Below are 18,734 nucleotides of genomic sequence, written 5' to 3'. Positions count from 1 at the left end.
TTCTTTCAAAGCCAAATATAACATGTCCATCATACCACTCTCCTTCCGTCCCCACAAAATAAATGAACTATTTTTGACTTCTGAACAATAACAGGTGTTGCCAGCCTTAAAAATAATTGTCCCTGAGGTGGGATTTAAAGCAGTAAAAAGATTAGCCGGCCCTTAAGTTGAAGGTGGCGGCTGTGAGCGGCACCTGGGCTGATTGGCTGCAGTGATTAATGAAGACTGAACTCTGGGTTGCTCCTCAGGTTAACAGCTGTGCTTCTAGCTATTGTTCTAAATCTTCTGTCCCTTAGCTTATGTTCTGACTTCTAACCTCGCTTTCTAGTTCAGTTCTTGTCCCTGTTCTACATCCAGTTGCAGACATTTATCCTAACCACTGGGCATGATCGTTGTTGCCCTGGTCTCTTTCTCTTAAAACTTTCCCTGAATTGGGTTTAAGCTTTCAGGGTTTTCTTCTGCTTTATTCTCAACTCATCGCCATCCCCTGCCAACTCTGGAGAGTAAATACATATGTGCAGTTTTCTGTGTTGTCGTTCCTGCCATAACCGGAGACATTCCTGCATAACAATGTGCAGTTATTTATCTCTGTGTGCCGACCATGTTGTCCAAATTGTTTGTCCCCATCTGTCTTCTCCCTTGCATGTGGTCAGTTCTACATCCCTGAGCTCCCTCCTTCCGGGTTCATGTACAAAAGCATACTTTAATACTTACTGAATTCAGGTCAAATCAAAACCAGCTCTCAGGCTGAAACAAGAATGCCTAGAGAGGGATATGCACTGCTTAATTGAGGAAAGTGTTAGATTAGATAAGGCCTTTAATAGACAAGAACATGCTGTTTTTAGCTACTTTGATTGGAAAATGTCTGTTATGAGCTTGAACAGAAATAAACAGTTTTAATTCTTATCGCTGTTTCTTCAGGGATGGTTTGCTTATAGTCCCAAGGCATTGGGCGAGGCTGATGTGCAAGACTCGGGGTGAGTCTGTGGGTCTTTGAGCTCTGATGACAACATCATGCTTCATCGCAGCCATAACAGAAAAGTGACTGTGGTTACAGGAATTGTCAGCCTCAGGCAGAAGGCTAATGCTGCAGCAGGGCTGCAACGGGGATGTTTTCCTTGGCTCACCAGCACCCGAGGAGGGACAGTAAACAAGCCATTGCGCGGAAGCCAGTGGACAAACAGGTAGACAGTAGGTAATGTTGTCTGGGTCCTGCAGATGGGAAGCTGGTGGCTTTACTTCTGACTAGGCATTCATGCTTTATGCGTCGACACAAAGATCCTTGCAGGCAAGGAGGGACTGAAATTGTAAAGGGGTTGATACGAAAATACCAGGGAGCGGAGTCAGGTGCAGGAAAGGGGGGAAGAAGGATCACTGTTCCCTTTGTTCATCCCAGAATGATTTGTGTTTGGAAGACTGTCAAGATAATTGTGAATGTGTTTTCCACAGACTGACTCCGACTGGCTAGGTGAGGTCACTGTGCTTTTGAAATATTTGAGGTAGTGGTTTTAAACAAGTGCCTACCTCAACACAAACAGGAATAAAGCAATCTTGTATAGTCTTGGTCATACAGTGACCACTTTGTTCTGTCTTCAGTGCTCACAGTAAAATGATTTGGCTTGCTAAAGTAGAGACTTTGCATCCTTTCATGGAGATCTACCCCCCTCTGAAGTCTGCCTGACTCTGCGTTGCAGACGCTTCTGTTCTCCCAGAACTGAATTTATATTTTCAGTCCTCATAGTGGAAGTATTGAAGCTGGGTGAAAACATAGCTGGAATTAAAGAAATGTTTTGGTTTAACCCTGGCAGTGCCAGCATGCAGTCCTATGCAAATGTCTGCAGGAAAGGGAAACTCCCTGCATCCCAACTGATGCAGAAGGAGCCAACAGCTGGGAAGCTTGCTGAAACCAGATGCCTTGTGGTAACAGTGCCATGGTTACAGTTGCAGGCTGAAAGAAGTTTTAATTGGGGTGTACTTCTTTCCTTCTGAAAGAAAGGTAGCTAGCCAGGGACAGATTACACATAGATTTAGCTTGGGAACTTGTGTTCTCAAGAGTTTCTCTGTAATTGTTGTTTGTTTTTTTTTCTTTAATAAATGTTTAATATGAAGTTGCTGAGTTTGGGCTAAGGCTGAATTATGTTTTTCTTGGCAGTCATAGTCTTTGTTATTGACCAGAGGATTTAAAAAGTTGCATTGCCCACAGCTGTGAGGATGCCTGAGGAGTGCATCTGGAGTAAATAGGCCACAGACTTTATATCTTTCATGCTGGACTTGCGATCATCTTCTGTTTGTGCGCATTGTGCGTAAGCCGAAGTGCTGGAGGGCTGGAAACCTACAAGATGGAATGGGTCAATTGTATGAATTGGCAAACAGAAGATTTCCTCCTTTACATGCTGTATTTCTCTGCTAAACGTTCCACTTCCATAAAGAAAAATGAAAGGTAGATGAAGGATTTCTTAGAGACTTGCTGTTCTCATCCAAATCTCCATCCAGAGCATTTCAAATTAGTAAATAAGGCAGAAGTTTCAAGTGCAAACCTTACCTGTGAAGCAGAATTACCCTGAACATGTACCTAATGCAAGCCAGCAAAAGCAAAGAAGTGGAGAGCTGAGTCCTTGTTGGATGGCTAAATAGTCTTCCAGCAGCTGCTCAGAGCCTTCTGCCATCACTGCGCTTATGGCAGCGTCTCTGGGGGTTCTAGTGGAGGTGAGGCATGGTTGTGAATCCAGCTGCTTCAAACCACGTTTGACTTTTATTTTTTTCCTTTGTAATGTGAGCAAAAAGGGCAAAAAGCCATCTTGTACCATCTCTTTCATGCGAAAAAGAACTGCCTGAATATTTCAAAGGCTTGCTCTCACGTTCTCCTTTTTCCTGTCTTTTCCTGCGTGCTTCATAGTTGATTTGCAGACAGATGAGGTCAGTTGGGTGCACGGCTTCCCCCCATGCAGTGCGGGTGCCTTTCTGTATACGGAGGCGATCGGCTTTGGGCCAGGGGACAGCTGTGGGCCCAGCTCTGCACACCCTTTTCTGTTGGTCAGCAATCTCTGAGGAAGGTATTAGTCACACTTGTGCCAGAAATACATCTGCATTTTCCCATGAGGTCTTGCCCTGAATCACCAGACCAGCTCCACCTTGCCCTAGAGCTGCCGCAGAAGGACACCGCTGCACTACAGAGCACGGCACAGCCTTGCTGCCTGCATGGGAGCCACGTTTCCCACTGCTGAGGTATAGCTGCCTCTCAAGAGGAACATAGCAGCTGTTTTATGACAACACTATTCGACAAAACTGCTTTTGCTAATGGTGAAGGGTTGCAGTACAGAATAGCATTAGTATTTCTTTCCAAACATGAAACGTAAGTGCAGCCTATATATCTCTTGGGTGCTGATCAGAGAATAACTCACACGGACTAACTTTCTGCACTGAGAACACTGGCAATAGGCTATGAAATAAAGGCAGTTTTGGGGTTGTGGAGCTCAAAGTAATGTATTTCATAGCAGGATGTTGTGTTTTGTAGAGTCTCTGTGAGCTATGCAGCATTGCATGGTCCAAATTGAGGAGATGTTGTGAGCCACACATATTCACATGTGCACGTGTGCTTTGTACATCCTGCACTCTTCTGTCTGCACTGTGGGACCCCCACAGCACACTCACAGAAAACCTGAGTGCTGACCAATAGCCTGCCTCTGCCAGTGGCTTTTGAAGCAATTCATTAATAAGCTTCTTCAGCCCTTGTGGTTCTGAGTATGTAGAGTTTGAGATGTCATATCTGCTGGTGTAGTGCTTTGTTGGCAGCTCGCACCAGGCATCTTGCTAGAGAACAGCTGATCTCCTCTCCCTGTCCTATCGAACTCACTTGTGTGTCAACCATGCGGTACTGTTATCTTACCAGTCATCCTGGAGTAAATTGAATTACTTTCACAGGAGCATCATTCCTACTATAGGAGAGGAGAATGGTCATTATTCCATTACAGATGGAAAAAAATGCTGCTTCCTCCCTTGTGGTGCCAAGTAGGAGCAAGACAGTTCATCAGGTTGTGTTTTCTTACCCTTCCACCTCAGAGGGCAGCCATCTGGTCGCTGAGCTGTGTAAAAAGACAAGGTGAGCACCAAGGATTGAATTTGCATGCAGCTTAGCTATTGCACTGGTAACAGAACGTAGATGGGTGTTGTGTGCTGGATGTCCCAAAATCTCACATTTTCATATAGCTGATCCAGTAATTTCTGAAATGCCCATAACTCCTGAGTCAGTGAGCTTTACAGGGTAATAGTGCGCTGTATCACGGGAGAATAACTCACAAAAAGATGAGAGCGTTCTCTGAGAGAAAACATTGGAAAAGGAGCATGTGCAGTATATTATCACACTCAGTAGGAACACAGATTTTCTGGAAATTTGAGCTAAGTAGGGCTAGAAGTCACTTGTGTTAAGTCATCCAAGCAGGGTTCTGCCACCTGGTTGGGGATCTACTGACCAGCTGAGCCGTGTGGACTTTAATAAAAAAGGCTTGATTTTGATTAGAGGTGGCTCTTTTTGCCATCTTTAAGGTCAGCAGAGGTTGAGAAGAAAAAGTGTATAAAATGGAGGGACTTGGAACAATAGATTGAGTTAAATATAACATAGATAGGGAGCATGCTGCGTGTAGAAAAGGGGAGGCCTAAGTTACAGACGGTGGTCCCTCTGTTGCTGGAGCTGGGCTTCCCCTGTAGATAATCAGTTTACACTGGCAGAGAGCATAAAGCCTAACTGGGAGCTGAATGAGGCAGGGAAGCTGGTATGCATCATGCTGTCTGCAGGTATGGGGATGTTATGATGTAGGCTAGTGGGATCCTAAGTTCTCCTTCTCCCTTGATATTCTGCTTCTGAACTGAACTGATTACCCTCCATCTGGATTTCAGGGCATTCCCATGTAACTGTAACCAAAGGTTTTGTCTGCCTTTGTCAGCCAGCTGCACTATCCTGCTGTGTGAGCACCCTCAGCGAACACCACAGTTGGACCATGCTCTGCACAAAAGCTTTGCAGGCAGCACACAGAGGAGATGGCATCCTCTGCCAGTGTCGTCACTTTTGTTTCTTCTTATGCCAGAAGTCACAGCAGCACAGCAACAAGAAAGGTCTCAGGAGGAGCATGGGTTCTTAGAGAAGTTTTTGGTGGAAAGATACAGGTTTGACTTAGCTGGTGTCCAAATGACTCTTCCCACTTTCCTTTCCTTGTCACGTCGTATGAGCCGTGCTTGAAGTTAATCCTGGGGCTCTGGGCTTTTTCCCCCTGACAAACTCCTGAGGAAAAGTTCTCCAGAGGTATTACCCACTGGCTGTCACTTAGAAGGAACTGTAACAGTTGGTGATGGTAATAGCTGCGGTTTGAAACTAGCAGGGAAATGCAGGTCTGGCATATGGACATCTAAAAGCTATGGAGTGATGGAGCTGAGGAAGAAGAGATGTTCACTAGCTTTTGAGTTTAGCATCAAGCTGTCTTGGAATTCGGCTGCAGTAAGCAGTTAGTGCTTCAACAGAGAAATTTCCAGCTAATCTTTTTTCCTGAATTCGCCGGGCAGACGGCACTGAGTCAGCTCAGCCCAGTCCCCACTGTGCAGTGGCTGCAGCCAGTCTCACTCCATCACTTTTAATGAAACCAAGTCTCTGTGGTTTTCACTAATTTACTCATACGCAAGAGAAATGAGGAAGTATTTTCCTGTCTCTCTCTGATAATGAATGAGATATGAAAGAGCTTCATGGCCAGTAAGCACCCTGGAGGGACTCAAGTTTGTCAAAATGTACAAGGCGTCTTCATCAAAGTAACAAAATGATTTTCTTTCCCCTTATTCCATGAAGTGAAAATTCACATGACAACAGCCAGAAACGTGCCTGGTTTTGCTTAGACAATAGAATTGACTTTGAAAAACCGAGCGTGTGGCAAAACTAATAACATCTTTTGCATCAGTATTTTTCGGAGGTGTATCATGCAATAATAAAGGGTTGCTGGAGGCAGACTTTAATGTGGGGCTTTTGCTGTAGTCTGGGTTGGTGTCTGCACTGCAAACCCCCGCTTGCACAGTATATATGTTGCACTCAGAGCACAGCGTGGGCAATAAACATGCTTCCTTCAAGGGATATGTCAAGTTTTGTTTACCAAGAATTCCCATTTCTGTTTGCAGCCCTACTCAAATGTACTTTGTGTACATCAGAAGGACAGAGATAAGAGTTTACAGAAGATTAAACAGGCACAAACACATTAAGAGAGACAGTAAGGGATGCAAATTGTTAAACAAAAATATTGAAGTCCACTTCAGATGTCTTCGGGGCTTTTCAGTACCCAAGCGTAATGAAATTAACCAACTATTGCAGCTTAGCTCATGTGATTAGCATCGCTATCAGAAGCAATCAATAGGAAATCCAGACGGTATGGTTTTAGGGTACAAATTGAAGGCAAGTGGAGAACAGCTCCTCGGGAACATTGTTAGCTGTGCAATTTTGACGAGGTAACTTTGTGCAGTGACTTGGTGCAGTGCTCCTTAGTGCACTCTTATACTTGAACCATTTCTAAAATGCAGTCCCCTTTGAAAGGAAGAGTAAACAATTTACGTTTCCCTACAGTTTCATATATAGCAACAGACAATACTTGTAGAAAGTACAGACCTTGAAAACTGAGCTGAACACTTGTTAGTCCAAGGATGGAATTATCTGGCCAAGAGAGAATTTTATCTATGTGCCTCCCATTGAAATTTGAAGGACTACAGATATTTTTTGCAATTTCATTTGAATATTCAGCAGAGACAGATACTCACCTTTTAACCAGCATTGCATATTAATTGTTTAAAATACTATGTCTGTAGCGTGTAATTTGAGTGTCATTCAGTAGTCCCCTTTCTTATACTTACTGCTTCATTCTGATTTCAGCATTTCCTGAGCTTTTAAGTAATTGTAACGTATTGATTACCAAAGACTTCGTGGCTCCTCTTCCCCTTAGGGAGCCTGCCTGTGTTGGGCTGTAATGGAAGTGGGGAGTTATCTTGGCACTGTTGTCTTTGTGTTCTGGATGTATGTTTCATCCTTACTGGGTGTGATATTATTTGAGATGTGTCCAGCTTTTATGATTTTTGTTCCCACTTGTATCAGGTAGATATTGGAGCCTGGAGGCTCCAATAAAATCAGCAGGCAGTTGGGGTAGGTGCTTTGCACACTCATGGCAAGGCATGGTGTTTGGTCCAAAGAGCTTGTCTGTGTCCTAAAATAAAACCTATCAAGTGAATGCAAGAAGGAAGCAGAGGAGAAAAATTAGGTTAATCATGACAGAAATGCCTCAACATGCAGGTTGCCTTCCTGCTCCATGGAGACCCGAGAGTGGCCTTTCACTGTCTAGAGGGGGGCTATAAGAAAGAAGGGGACAGACTCTTTAGCAGGGTCTGTTGTGAAAGAACAAGGGGAAATGGTTTCAAAGTGAAAGATGGGAGGTTTAGTTTGGATAATAGGGAAGAAGTTTTGTACAATAAGGGTAGTGAGGCACTGGCACAGGTTGCCCAGAGAGGTGATGGAAGCCATCCTTGGAGACATTCATGGCTGGATGAGGCTCTGAGCACCTGAGGATGCTGTAGGTGTCGCTGTTCATTGCCGGGGCGTTGGGCTAGATGGCCTTTAAAGGTCCCTTCCAACTCAAATGATTCTATGAGTCTATGTTTTGCCAGTTCAGAATCCCTTCTTAGGTGACTGAACTGTTAGTAAGATTCAATTCTGCTAGCAAAGAGAAGAACAGTTCTCACCGAGGCTGCCTTCTGGATGTGTAGCAATTAGTGTCACAGCAGTTAGTGTGGCTTGTCCCTCTAGAATGGAGCGTGCAGCACACACTCTTCTGAGGAGAGCTGAATAACACAAAGGAAGTTGGATTACTCCTGTGCTGTTTATCTTGCTCCACAGCTTCTGCTCTGAACAGTTTTTCTTGTATTCTTGTATTCCCACACTCCTGCAATAAATGATCTTTCCTATTGACCTAGCTTCCTCTTAAAATGCAGCCCTGGGCGAATGGCTCCATTGAGCCCCTTAGGCCTTATGTGCTGGCTTCTGGAGTGCCAACGCAACCCCTGCACTTGGTCTCTACAAGGAATGGCTGAACAACAACAGAATTTATCGGAACAAGCCCTGTCATCTTAGAAGGGTTCCTACTGTTGCTGGGAGTCCTCTCCTCAGCATGCCTACCAGCTTCTTGGCTCATCTCTTTGCTCTGCACCGTGGTGTGAAGTGCTTTCAGTGCTCAGGAGCTGAGTTAGAAAGTTAGCTGTGCAGTTAGAAGATTTGTGGATGGTGGTAGTTGGCTGTAAGGAAAGGCAGGGGATGGCACCTTCTCCTATAGGAACTGGTGTGGGTGGAGTTCTACCCATGTTGGCAGGCTGACTGCCTGGACATCTGTGCCCTATCAGCACACATTGTCAGACTGAACATGCTCGCAGCTGTTGACCTTTAAGAAGCGATCTCTGAGGTGATATTTCCCTCACAACAAGATCTTGAGCAATAGACCTGTCACCTGTGATACCAGTTGCAAAGCAGTGTTAGTATGATATTGAATTTTGGGCGCTCTCATGCTCTACGCATCATCTCTAATTCATCACTTCTTGTGAGGAAAAGCTTAGCACAGTTCCTATGCCGAGCGAAGCTAAGTTCTGTGTTAATCAGGAGCATGAAATATATCTCACCTATAGAGAGCAAAGTTCCTCCGGATAAATATTCAAATCATTAAGAATGCATTGCATGGAGCAAAAGCTCCAACCACAGTTTCCACGCTGTGGGTCCTTTACCAGCAGAAAGATTTTTTTCTGAAAATCTATTTAAAATTAACAAAAAGAATCATTAAGCAGAATAAGACTTTTAAAAATGCACTTTCAAGCTGGGAAACCACCTCATTTAGTATAATGAGTGAGCAGATCCTTGGGCCCCGAAGAAAAGCAAATTGAAGCAAAATGGCTCCGGCACTGACTTGCATAATGATGGATTTGGGCACGTGTCCTGGCAAGTAACGATCCCATCTTTCCCACGGGGCTTCAGAAAATAGAGACAGAATGCTCTGGCCAGGATGCTGTTTCCATCAGGAAAAAGAAAAGGGCTGGTGGCAGTGCGAATACAGAGTGAAAGACAAGGCAAAACCAAGTTGGAGAAGTTGAAGTTTGCAAGCATTGGAGGAGGGAGTAGTGATAATGCTCACAGAAGAAGAGTGGGAGGGCAAGAAAAGGGGAAGGGCGCAATGCACAGCAAATCTTGGAGGAGGGGTGACTTGTGGCACTGGAGAGAAGCTTCCATAGAGCAGCTGGTTAACTGGGTTAAGAATGAATGAGCAGTCGCTGGTAGGAAAATTAATTCTCATGCAATCTCTTGTTAGTGCTGAAAGCTTATTTCCATCGTGTTTTGAGAGAAGAGGAACTGACTCACAAAAAATGTAGTGGCACAGCACTGACAGCAGCTGTGCACCTGTATCAGCCACACGTTTTTATGTCGTCTCTGCACAGTGATGGGTTTCTTTCTGTGATAGAAAGAGAAGACCACTTTCATCCTTCTTAGCCTTTCTGCTGAAACGTCAGCTAGGAACTAGGATGTTGAATGGCTGCACAAGATACAGAGTTATAAGATGTAGATGCCATCTCCTGGGAAATGGACTGGACCCCTTCTCTGCTATTTCAAACAATCTACTGGACAGTTGTGAAATGTAAAAGGGGCAGTGAGTCTCAGCTGATGTAAGCTGGGATTTACCTCTGCCCCTCCCAAAACTCTTTGGAGATCACATTCCATATAGGTTCTAACTGCTGCATAGTCTGTTCTGGCCAAGTACCAAGTACATTTAGTGGCAAAATCACTTGTCCACTTTGCAAGTATAGTCCAAAGGGCTGAAGATCCTTAATTAATGATGTGCTTTGTGAGGAAAGCAGGGGGGTCATGTTCTCCAGAACGCTGTTCAGTTGTCCCAGATGAAGCGTTTATCACGCTGTAGGCATTTAAAAGTTAGTTACTAGCCTTTAGAATAGCATCAGCAAAAGTCCAATTGTCCTCATCTGTTCTAGCTGGGAACTCAGAAAAAATGTGGGAGTGGTAGCAACTGCTTACATGCCCATCAGACTTTGTGGTCCCAGTGGAAAAAGGCTGTGCACTGTCTGTTCTGCATGCAGCCTGCTTGCTGCTTGATCCTTCATCCATTCTCTTTTATCTATCATTGTGCATGGGAAGCAGGGAGACTTATTTGTTCCTCTGTCTGTGGCTTCTGTCATTTTTTCATTATTGCACACTGTCAAAATGTTGCCTCCCCACACCTCCTTTTCGCCTGGCTCCCTTTGGAATTCATGCGGAAAGATGAAAGTAAAACCATCTTTCTTGGCTACTGGAAAGGCAGAAGGTTCATTCTGATATGCATGGCCTGTGGGGAGACAGAGACTGCACTGGGGATGAAGAGGAGAATATTTGAATGGAGAGGAGCCATCTGCTTCTCTGGTAAGGGCATAGCCTACTCTCTCGTGGGCTCTGAGATGTTTATGTGCTGAAAGAGCACCTATAGTCCTGTCTTCTTGAGCATCCGCTCTGCAACTTGAATGCATCCGTGGTTCAGTTCAGCCCGGTATTAAAAGGCAGTACATCAACTTCTCTTGATAGCAATGCACCAATCAATGTTTCATTCTCCTGTGAATCTCCACCGACCACAAGACTGTCCTGCACCCCAGCTAAAGCCTTTCATGTGGATGCTAACACATGTGAGTCTGTCTGTGTGTGCGCTGTATGCAAAGTTTAGAACCACCTCTTTCTTTATAGACTCTTGTTTCTAAGGTGGAAACTCCTGCAGAGTTTTGGTGCTGTGGAGGGATGTGTGCCTACAGCTCCAGCTGCAAGGGCATTGCCAGAACTCTCACATTACTATCCTGGATTCCTGCTGCCAAGCAAACCACCACCCTAAATTTGACTTGATCCTGAGGTCTTCTCAGACATGTTGTGGTTGCCAGAGGTCCTGGGTCTCTTTTCAGAAAGGCCAAGCTGTTGAAGCCTTATGCAGTGGCTGGGATTCAGTGCATACAACTCAGCTCCAACACATCTCTGCAGTTTCAGCTGGATTCTCTCATCTTTTCTTCCTTTCTTAAATTTTTTGTATAACATTGTTATGTCTGTTCCCTCACATACCTGATTCCAGTGGAATTTAAGGTTTAGAAATTGCTGTTTGTTTTTTTGTTGTTTGGTGTTTGCTTGTTTGTTTTTGGTTTTGTTTTTTTTCTATGTACTGACTGCACTGAGTGCTGTTCAAATTCTGTCACTGGTCTTCAGGAAACTGTTATATTTGTTTTGTTTTGTTTTGACAGTAAGTTCTTACGTACTCTAGTGCTGCGAGTGTAAGTCACAGAAATTGCTGGCATCCCTGAGATTTCCTGCAGCCTTCGGAAGAGCAAAACAACCCCTTTACACCATCCTGCTCTGAGTGTCCAACAGCCCAGTGGCCGTGCAGATGGCATGGCATGTCCCTGGGTGATGGCCGCTGGCATGGGGAGGGAGGGCTGCGCATGCACTAACTGAAGGAAATCAGTGACAGCAAGAAAAAGGAGCCTATCTGAGCTTGAGAGTGAGCCATTCTGAAACAGGAGTCTTTCCTGTTTCCTTGGCACATATAGAACTTCAGTTATTCTGCATTCACAGTCTTCACTTCCACTGGAAGGAGCCAGATATTCTGCCTAATACGTTTGCTATTTGAGGAATCAAAGGTTTATCACTGTCCTTGAAAAGTGGAATTAATGCAGTTGCTTCTACAGTGCCAATTAAATCCTCTGTTTAATTCCGGGAGCCAGCTGGAGATGTTTGTGACTGAGATGTACTCGTCTTAATGGCTCTCCCTTAGCTGCTGCTGGTGTTTTCCCTCTCCGATGTTTTATGTTCCAGACCAGTTGCTTATGAGGACACTAGCAGGTCCCACACTACCCCACATTTACGGCCTTCTCATTCAACCCCTTGTGATCTCAGACCAAGAACTCCCTGCATTCACTTACGTGTGTGTCATGAAGCATGGTGCAGTCACATCCTTACATATGGAAAGGAACCATTAAAAGCTGGTTTCAAACTGCCCGACTGAACAGAAGGCTTTTCTGGTCGTTGATGATTCCTCCTGGCAAATTGTACTTTGTGTATAGAGGTAACAGGAATAAGGTTTGTTAGTCTAAGACTTCTGGATGTTGCCTGGTGCTTTATGAAAAGCTTGATGTTACATACAAGGCTTCTCTGCAGTTCCTGAGCAGCTGTCCAAGCCACAGCACCTGGGAGCTTTTAACACCGCGTATTTGTGGGCTTCATAGTCTTAGAATCATTTCAAAACTTTGCAATCACCAAGTGACGATTTAGCAGATTTAGTGATTTTTTTGTTCCCTTCCTAAGTTAGCTTCTGTTAAAAACTTAGTGAAGATGTTCTGAGCGTAGACTTAGCTGGTGGTTATTGTATTCAGAAATGTTGTTACAATGACAGCTCATTCCTCGCATTAATTCAGCTGGCTGCTTCTCTTCTTGCAGAGCTCCAAGGTGATCTGTGGCTGGGAGTGCAGAAGCCTGATCAGCCCAGTTTTCCAGAGAACTCACCTGAGATTTTTTGAGCCAAACCAAATGCCCTTTCTTTTGGACTTCTCATAGGAACAGAAGAAACGAATAAAGGGAGAGCTAGCCTCGATGTGTTCTCTGGCAGCAAGTTAAGTCATAGTAGCCTGCACTGTCAACACAACATGGTGCAAAGAGAAGTCAGCGCTTTCTCTAATCACTTTCTTCTTGTTCAGGCTTCCACTTCGGACTTGCCTCAGTGGAGCACTTGTCAACCAGCCACGCCAGCTTGTCATGGTGTCTGTTGTGTTCCTTTGACCATTCCGTCCCCCTTGCATGAATGACAACTATTTAATTAGGTTATTATAGAAGATGGACCTGGCTGAGGTCTCTGCTTGAAGCATCACCACCAATTCTCAAGATAAATAGCTACATTGCCCTATTTCCTCAAACCTCATTGTACAAGAATTTGCTTCTCTGTTGAGATTTTTATTTTTTGAGGAAGCAAACAATCTTTTCCTTTTTTTTTTTCCTCTTCTTTTGTTTTCCTTTTATTCTTTAATTTTATTTTTTTTTCCTCAGGGAGATCTGCTATTAAAATATTCAGCTGTCTCATTTCTCAATGTGCAATTTGTCAGGAAGTGGGTTTCCATTAAGTTCTTTATAATTAGCATACTTGGACTTTGACAGACATTTTTCCTTTCTGCAACAATATTTTTTTTTGTAGCTCATTATCTACATGCAAGATCAGTCAGCTAAATTTCTGTCTATCAGACGTCTCTATCAGTTCATTTTTAACCTGTTTGAGGCCTGTAAGTATTATAATAAGTTACTGTGCTGGATCTCAGATTTTAAATGGATCTTAGGTGAAACAAGTTGGGAAAACTCTGCTTAGAACGTGCTGTATGTTTTCTCCTTTCACGCTGCCTGTTCTTTGAAGTTACACTTTTCCCTATTTTCTATGGTAAAAAAGGAGCAGGAGGTCAGGCCTGGATGTCACTGGATGTGCTACTGGTCGGCACTGAGGTGGTGTTTACAGAGCCCAGTCGTTTAAAACAGGGAATCTAGTGTTTGGAAGGGGCTGGCAGGACTTCAGGAGCCTCTCTGTGTACGTTATGATTAGTTCTAGCTGGGCATATTGAGCTTGTTACTATCGCAGGCTCTGGATTCAACTAATTTTTTATTATTCGTCACAATGTGTTTTTTGACTAAACTCAGTTTTCCATTGCTATTGCAGCTGCTTTCTCAAAAGAGCTGGTTATAAATGCACAGCGTTTGTTTTTTTTTTTCCCTAAACATACTGCTTAAGAAGCACTTGGACATGGCTGCATTAACATAAAAATCTCTTCATGCTTACTTACTCATCCACTGGCCTTTTCTCCCGTGGGTGGCTGTTGCAAAAGAACTTTTCAAAGTGCAAACACTGATGCAAGTTCCCAAGTAGTTCTGTCCAGCAGCTTGTCAAAATGTCAGAGAAGAAGACAACTGCGGCAAAAATCCAAGTCCTTCCCTCAAATGACATCCATGGAAATGCGCAGTAAGCTTTGCCCCAGGGTAGTGCACAACTGAACGATATATTAAAAATGAGGTAGGGTAGCTAATCCCACTAAGCTGTGGGCTACAGAGAGCTTTCTGCCAGGAGCAGGGTACAAGTTGGTCACAGCTGGCCGCAGTGGGCCATCCAGTCACATTAACTTCAAAGGGGGTCTCAGCAGTTCTAGGTTCTCCCAGGCATACTAATACCATTCAGGAGCAGGGAGAGGAGAAAAAGATGCTCAGAGGGTAGATCGGGTTGCCCATTGGACAGTTAGTGAAAGGAGATTAAGGGGAAAGTAAGAATTGTCATGGTTCTGCATAAATATATTCCTCAGTGAAGGAGCAAAGAGACTCTGGGGCACTTTCACGGCAAGCCTGGAAATAAGAGCAGCAAATGTCATAAAAGCTCTTCTGAAATTCATTTTCTAATCAGTCCTTTCCGTGCACTTGGTATAAGGTGCTGTGTTGCTCCCACCTTGAATCCAAGGCAGACAGAGCAGTGGGTGGATGGATTGAAAGGCAGGCTCAGCGTGGCCTGCTTAACATCCCTTCGATCTGGAGTGCAGATGGAAGGATGAGCCAGCTCTTTGGACTTTCCTGGCCCCAAGCAGCAAGGCTGCTGATGGGCCTCAGGTCCCCTATTTGCAACTGATTTGAATCTTGTGCACTTCAAAGGTACTGCCTGTGAAAGATAATCCCTTGCTGTGCATCAGCCCGTGGCTTCTAGCAGCCTGACTTTTAAAGAGATAGAGCAAACTTTGAAAATAATATCAGTGGATTTGGATTCTTGTCCCTCTTTCCCATAGCCAAACCTTGCTCGGACCACTGCTTGGCTAGTGAAATGTGTGCTGAGATAAACGAATCATAAGAAAATATACCTGGAAGTTGCACATAAGATAGAGATCAGAGTCACGCTGTAACCTGACTGTAATTGCAGGACCCTCCCCCTTCCTTTTGGAGCCCTCATGCTTCTGTATGGGGTACTTGGAGAAACAACAAGAACACTCTCAGACATAGGGCTTTAATTTTGGCTGGTGCTTTATGGAGCCAGGATTTGGACACAGTGATCCTTGTGGGTTCCTTTCAACTGTGAATATTCTAGGATTTTCAGATAAGGATGAGCTGCTTTCACTGGTGAGGTGGCTGCAGGCCACTGCATGCAGAGCAAAGGGTGCAGGCAACTTGCAAATGTGCTGCAGAGAGAGAGCAGCTCCCAGCTGCTGGCTCATCAGTCAGCGCTTCCTTCTCTCCTTCAGAAGGGGACCCTGTCCTGGTTTCTAAGCTGCTGCAAGCCGAGTGGCTGCTTTTAATAGAGTGTGCACAGAAGATGGTTCTAGGCAATTGAATTAGGGTTGCGTTATTAGTCCATCTGTGCAATATGCTCTGTTTATTGACAATCTGGTTAGAGTGGCTGGAGCTTGTTAAAGGTAAAGTGTTTCCTACTGTTGAATTTTGGGAGGTGTCCACCTGTTCAGAGGAAGCAGTGCAGGAAGAAGGGCTCTCTTTAAGCTGGAAAGGTGCTCAGGGCAAGCTGCTTATATTTGCCATGTGTTCTGACTTTATGTAAGGGAGTGGGTGCAGAAGTTTCAGCAGCCAGCAGGGTTTTGCTTTGCAGTCTGTGGTGACATGCACGCTTCCACTGCACCTGCCTGCAGCAGGAGCTCACCAGTGGGATGTGGGATTGTGTGCAGAGTGCCAGAGAGAGTTCTGTTCTGCTCACCTAGGAGATTTCATCTGCAGCAACCAGAAGCCAAAGTCGATCTCTGAACGTCAGTCTGTCTGCAAGATATCTTTGTGAATGAAATGTGTGTACATCACAGAGGAGATCTGGGTGCTGCTTTGTTTGTTCTGATGGCTGTGGCTTGACCTTTTGCAGCAGGTTTTACACGCATGCTGTAGATGTCAAGCTTTTGCCTATAACAGCAGCCTTGCTGTGGTATTTGAGATAGAAAGCTTATCTTTGAGGATGATCATTAAGAGACTAGGAGACAAATAGGAGATTTCTCATGCCACAAGTACACTGCTTTTTGAAGACAGCAGATGTATACTGTTGCCTGGGGAATAGAAAAGTGACCAGAATCATAACTCTTCACCAAAACCATGATGCACGTTTAGGCTTATGGTTTCCCTAGAATTCCTAGAATTGTTGAGAGCTTGGCTGTCAGTCTGTTCTTGTCCTCCTCACCAGCACCAGATGTTTTTTCTTATATACCAGGGCTATCCATAGTGGTCTAATCATAGAGCCTGCAAATAGTCTTGATTTGTCATTTTCAGTATTGAGTCCCATGAAATGAGATCCGCTGTTGCATGTTATGAGCTAACACCGGATATCTTTTGTTTCTCTCTGTTTCTAGGTTTATAGTGAAAGCACTGATCTGAAAGCAGCAAAGATGACTAAAGAGGGTGTGGGGCTGGTTGAAAAGCTAAATATGTGTAACTTGACTAGAAGGCAATTTATAAGGCATACGGTCACTGTATTTAGAGTTTAAAAGTAACAGGAAGAGGGAGGGTTGTTTAGGAGGCGCTAGCAGGAATTCAATTTAAGCAAAAGATCAAATACAGATATTTTTGTGACAAAGAGATAAAATCTTCACCCAGAAGATTCCTTTCTTTGTACCAAACAAAAGGTAGCATCAGTGCATGGAACAACAACTGCATGACATAAGGGGTATGTTTAACCTTAGTAAGGTTCAGTATTGTTACTGAACTTGAACTTGAGTTGCAAAGCAACTTTAGTTTCTAGAAGTCCAAGTGGGGTCTCCAGGTGCAGAGGTAGGGTACTGGAACTCCAGGTGAAGTCTCGCAAGCACTGAGTAAAGAGGCAGGATCACGTTCCTTGTCCTGCTGACCACTCTTCTTTTCATGCAGCCCAGGATATGGTTGGCTTTCTGGGATGCAAGAACGCATTGCTGGCTAGAAAGCCTAGGCTAAGGGTGGTGAGACACAGGAACAAAGAAATGGTGGATGCCCTGTCCCTGGAGATGTTCAAGGCCAGGCTGGATAGGACTCTGAGCACCCTGATCTAGCTGTAGGTGTCCCTGTTCATTGCAGAGGAGTTGGACTAGATGGCTTTTAAAGGTCCCTTCCGACTCAAATGATTCTGTGATTCTAAGTCCAATCTCCATAGATTAACTTGTGTCTCTTGAGCACTCCAGGCTTTCTTATTGTGGCTGATTATTTTCAAATGATCAGGAGACAGATCACAGATTCTTACTGAAAGTCTGTCCACAACTTGAAAAAGTCAAAATATTAAGCAATATAGTTTGTACTGGCATGAAAGCTGACAGGAACCTGGGAACATTTATCTTCAGTTACCTGACAGTGGCCTGAAGCAATGCAATATAAAAAGAGGAGAACAGGAAGGGTGCATAAAAACTTGCTATTCTTCAGACCATATGTGCTACCATAGTGTGCCAGTCCTGCCTGGGAGCTCTCTTCACTGAGAGCTGCGAGACTGCAGAAGTCAGTCTGTATGAAAATGAGCAACACAGTCTAGAGACAGCCTGCATTTCTAGAGATCAAACCTTGAAAAGCAAAGGATCACATAAAATGTCTGCATCGTGTATTCATTCACTTCATCTAGAAGAAGGAAAAGTTTAATAACTGAAAGCTAGACTGGGGAATCCAATCCACCCAGTTACTACAGAGGGAGAAGACTGTGGAATATCAATGCGCTTTGAAATCGGTATCCTCATAGACCCTGGTGTATTTGTGATAATTTGCAAGTAACCTGACAGTGCATGAAATAATTGTCTTTGTAGATACAAAACAACGTTGACATCCACTTTGAAATTTAAATGAAACAAACACAGTAGAGTACTTTCAGAAGCATAACCTTGGTGCATTGACTTATTTTTTCTTTATAATAGGTTAATTACTTGAACAGGTATTAGTTAAAGAGCTTCTATTTTGTTATAAAGCAGAAACACCCATGGAAGGCTCCGTGTTCTCGAACAGTCACTGTATATTGCTTCCTATTCTGTATACAAACATGACCTGAAACAAACTGATTTAATCATCCGGGAGTAAATAATTGTTATTCAGGAAATGCTTTGTTTGTCCTGTCCTGTTGCCACTCTGAAGTGCAAGCCACAAAGCAAATAGCAATAAAAAAGCAGTCTCATTTGATTATTTGCCGTGTGTGGTGCACACAACAAATGCACACACAGTAGATTTGATAGCTGCTCAGAAAGCTCCGCTGGTGTCCAGTGTCTTTAATGCAATTTCTTAGCAATAAATAGTTGGATTTGAGCAGAGGCTTTCACTGAATAATTTTGTGCTTTTCAATGTCTGTGGTTTGCTATTGTATGGCATCTGCAGATGAGCAGGGAGTTACTCAATATTAATAGGTTTATTTTATCAGGTAAAGTGTTTATTAAAGAGAGCTCCCTGGTATATGATAAAATCTTTATTCGAAGCTATGAAGTAGCGATAGAATTTGATGATCCTTCTAATGCATTTGGTACAAAACCATTTCACATTTCTAACAAAGACTATTGCTGCCCTAATTACAAACTGTTACACTCTAAATAGTAGAATTTAATCTTGTCTAGTCGCAGTATCAGTATTTGCTTTATCAGTCTTGTCAGGTGGCATTTATTGGGGGGGCACTCAATTTCATGCCATTTTAAGCAATTTCACTAGCAAAGCACATAGTTTCACAATGTGT

General features: G+C 43.8%; 1 protein-coding gene across 3 annotated transcripts in view; it reads left to right on the top strand.

Moving 5' to 3' along the window:
• LOC116229186 (transmembrane protein 263-like) overlaps nt 1-18,734 on the top strand; it is a 219,389-nt gene that overhangs the window by 153,986 nt on the left and 46,669 nt on the right. The gene's annotated exons all lie outside the window — the stretch shown is intronic.

The sequence above is a fragment of the Phasianus colchicus genome, chromosome 5, assembly GCF_987193195.1.
Source record: "Phasianus colchicus chromosome 5, bPhaCol1.hap1.1, whole genome shotgun sequence".
NCBI classification, from domain to species: Eukaryota; Metazoa; Chordata; class Aves; order Galliformes; family Phasianidae; genus Phasianus; species Phasianus colchicus.
This window is presented reverse-complemented; position numbering and strand designations above follow the sequence as displayed.